Source organism: Physeter macrocephalus, chromosome 6 (assembly GCF_002837175.3).
Source record: "Physeter macrocephalus isolate SW-GA chromosome 6, ASM283717v5, whole genome shotgun sequence".
Classification (NCBI taxonomy): domain Eukaryota; kingdom Metazoa; phylum Chordata; class Mammalia; order Artiodactyla; family Physeteridae; genus Physeter; species Physeter macrocephalus.
This window is the reverse complement of record NC_041219.1, coordinates 62,697,856-62,702,155: the sequence shown is the minus strand read 5'-3', so window position 1 is coordinate 62,702,155 and position 4,300 is coordinate 62,697,856.

The window sequence follows — 4,300 nt, the reverse complement described above, 5'->3', positions numbered from 1 at the left end:
TTTAAGGTAATTATCAATATGTATGTTCCTATTACCATTTTCTTAATTGTTTTGGGTTTGTTTTTGTAGGTCCTTTTCTTCTCTTTTGTTTCCCACTTAGAGAAGTTCCTTTAGCGTTTGTTGCAGAGCTGGTCTGGTGGTGCTGAATTCTCTTAGCTTTTGCTTGTATGTAAAGTTTTTGATTTCTCCATCGAATGTAAATGAGATCCTTGCCGGGTAGAGTAATCTTGGTTGTAGGTTCTTCCCTTTCATCCCTTTAAGTATATCATGCCACTCCCTTCTGGCTTGTAGAGTTTCTGCTGAGAAATCAGCTCTTAACCTTATGGGAGTTCCCTTGTATGTTATTTGTCATTTTTACATTGCTGCTTTCAATAATTTTTCTTTGTCTTTAATTTTTGCCAATTTGATTACTATGTGTCTTGGCATGTTTCTCCTTGGGTTCATCCTGTATGGGACTCTCTGCGCTTCCTGGACTTGGGTGGCTATTTCCTTTCCCATGTTAGGCTTGTAGAGTTTCTGCTGAGAAATCAGCTGTTAACCTTATGGGAGTTCCCTTGTATATTATTTTTCATTTTTCCTTTGCTGCTTTCAATAATTTTTGTCTTTAATTTTTTCCAATTTGATTACTATGTGTCTGGGCGTGTTTCTCCTTGGGTTTATCCTGTATGGGACTCTGCATTTCCTGGACTTGGGTGGCTATTTCCTTTCCCATGTTAGGGAAGTTTTCGACTATAATCTCTTCAAATATTTTCTTGGGTCCTTTCTCTCTCTCTTCTCCTTCTGGGACCCCTATAATGTGAATGTTGTTGCGTTTAATGTTGTCCCAGAGGTCTCTTAGGCTCTCTACATTTATTTTCTTTGTTTTTCCTTTATTCTGTTCTGCAGCAGTGAATTCCACCATTCTGTCTTCGAGGTCACTTATCCGTTCTTCTGCCTCAGTTATTCTGCTATTGATTCCTTCAAGTGTATTTTTCATTTCAGTTATTGTATTGTTCATCTCTGTTTGTTCTTTAATTCTTCTAGGTCTTTGGTAAACATTTCTTGCATCTTCTCAATCTTTGCCTCCATTCTTTTTCCGAGGTCCTGGGTCATCTTCACTAGCTTTATTCTGAATTCTTTATCTGGAAGATTGCCTACCTCCATTTCATTTAGTTGTTTTTCTGGGGTTTTATCTTGTTCCTTCATCTGTATACATAGCCCTCTGCCTTTTCATCTTGTCTATCTTTCTGTGAATGTGTTTTTTTCCTTCTTATGTTATCTTCTAGAAGCTCCATTGTTTTGCCTTCACATTTAGGTCTGCAGATTTACCTATAATTAATTTTTATGTGGTGTCAGGTAGAAGTCAGAATTAATTATTTTTTATATAGACATACAGTTATTCAACTGCAATTTTTGAAAACTGTCCTGTCCTCATTGTTCTGCAGTACTACTTTTGTCATAAAACAAGTATCCATACATATATATCCATTTCTTTTTTCTGTTTCTGTTCCTTTGGTCTAATTTTCTATCCCTGCCCTAATATCTATACTATCCTAATTATAGCAGATTTATAAAGTCATGATATTTTGTAGAGCAAGTCCTACAACCTGACTCTTTTCTTGTTTTTTAACATCTTTATTGGAGTATAATTGCTTTACAGTGGTCGGTTAGTTTCTGCTTTATAACAAAGTGAATCAGCTATACATATACATATATTCCCATATCTCCTCCCTCTTGCGTCTCCTTCCCAACCTCCCTATCCCAACCCTCTAGGTGGTCACAAAGCACCGAGCTGATCTCTCTGTGCTATGCGGCTGCTTCCCAGTAGCTATCTGTTTTACATTTGATAGTATTTGTAAGTCCATGCCACTCTCTCACTTCATCTCAGCTTCCCCGTCCCCTTCCCCATGTTCTCAAATCCATTCTCTATGCCTGTGTCTTTATTCCTGTCCTGCCCCTAGGTTCTTCAGAACCTTTTTTTTTTTAGATTCCATATATATGTGTTAACATATGGTATTTGTTTTTCTCTTTCTGACTTCACTCTGTATGACAGTCTCTAGGTCCATCCACCTCATTACAAACAACTCAATTTCATTTCTTTTTATGGCTGAGTAATATGCCACTGTATATATGTGCCACATCTTCTTTATCCATTCATCTGTCAATGGACTTAGTTTACTTCCATGTCCTGGCTATTGTAAATAGAGCTGCAATGAACATTATGGTACATGACTCTTTTTGAATTATGGTTTTCTCAGGGTATATGCTCAGCAGTGGGATTGCTTTAAAACAAAGGCTGTTACAAGAGACAAAGAAGGAATGCCCAGTAGTGGGATTGCTGGGTCATATGGTAGTTCTATTTTTAGTTTTTCAAGGAACATCCATACTGTTCTCCATAGTGGCTGTATCAATTTACATTCCCACCAACAGTCCAAGAGGGTTCCCTTTTCTCCACACTGTCTCCACCATTTATTGTTTCTAGATTTATTTTTTTATGTTTTATTTTTTTTAACATCTTTATTGGAGTGTAATTGCTTTACAACGGTGTGTTAATTACTAGCTATCTAATTTACATTTGGTAGTGCATATATGTCCCTGCCACTCTCTCACTTCGTCACAGCTTACCCTTCCCCCTCCCCATGTCCTCAAGTCCATGCTCTAGTAGGTCTGTGTTTTATTCCTGTCCTACCACTAATCTCTTCATGACATTTTTTTTCTTAGATTCCATATATGTGTGTTAGCATATGGTATTTGTTTTTCTCTTTGATTTACTTCACTCTGTATGACAGACTCCAGTTCTATCCACCTCATTACAAATAACTCAGTTTCATTTCTTTTTATGGCTGAGTAATATTCCATTGTATATATGTGCCACATCTTCTTTATCCATTCATCTGTTGATGGACACTTAGGTTGCTTCCATGTCCTGGCTATTGTAAATAGAGCTGCAATGAACATTTTGGTACATGACTCTTTTTGAATTATGGTTTTCTCAGGGTATATGCCCAGTAGTGGGATTGCTGGGTCATATGGTAGTTCTATTTGTAGTTTTTTAAGGAACCTCCATACTGTTCTCCATAGTGGCTGTATCAAGTTACATTCCCGCCAGCAGTGCAAGAGTGTTTCCTTTTCTCCACACCTCTCCAGCATTTATTGTTTCTAGATTTTTTTGATGATGGCCATTCTGACCGGTGTGAGATGATATCTCATTGTAGTTTTGATTTGCATTTCTCTAATGATTAATGATGTTGAGCATTCGTTCATGTGTTTGTTGGCAATCTGTATATCTTCTTTGGAGAAATGTCTATTTAGGTCTTCTGCCATTTTTGGATTGGGTTGTTTCTTTTTTTGTTATTGAGCTGCATTAGCTGCTTGTAAATTTTGGAGATTAATCCTTTGTCAATTGCTTCATTTGCAATTATTTTTTCCCATTCTGAGAGTTGTCATTTTGTCTTGTTTATGGTTTCCTTTGCTGTGCAAAAGCTTTTAAGTTTCATTAGGTCCCATTTGTTTATTTTTGTTTTTATTTCCATTTCTCTAGGAGGTGGGTCAAAAAGGATCTTGCTGTGATTTATGTCATAGAGTGTTCTGCCTATGTTTTCCTCTAAGAGTTTTATAGTGTCTGGCCTTACATTTAGGTCTTTAATGCATTTTGAGTTTATTTTTGTGTGGTGTTAGGGCGTGTTCTAATTCCATTCTTTTAAATGTAGCTGTCCAGTTTTCCCAGCACCACTTATTGAAGAGGCTGTCTTATCTCCATTGTATATTCTTGCCTCCTTTATCAAAAATAAGTGACTGTATGTGCGTGGGTTTATCTCTGGGCTTTCCAACCTGTTCCATTGATCCATATTTCTGTTTTTGTGCCAGTACCATACTGTCTTGATTACTGTAGCTTTGTAGTATAGTCTGAAGTCTGGGCACCTGATTCCTCCAGCTCCATTTTTCTTTCTCAAGATTGCTTTGGCTATTTGGGGTCTTTTGTGTTTCCATAGAAATAGTGAAATTTTTTGTTCTCGTTCTGTGAAAAATGCCATTGGTAATTTGATAGGGATTGCATTGAATCTGTAGTTTGCTTTGGGTAGTATAGTCATTTTCTCAATATTGATTCTTCCAATCCAAGAACATAGTATATCTCTCCCTCTGTTTGTATCTCCTTTAATTTCTTTCTTTTTTTTTTTTTTTTTTGTGGTACGTGGGCCTCTCACTGGTGTGGCCTCTCCCATTGTGGAGCACAGGCTCCGCACGCGCAGGCTCAGCGGCCATGGCTCACGGGCCCAGCCGCTCCACGGCATGTGGGATCCCCCCAGACCAGGGCACGAAC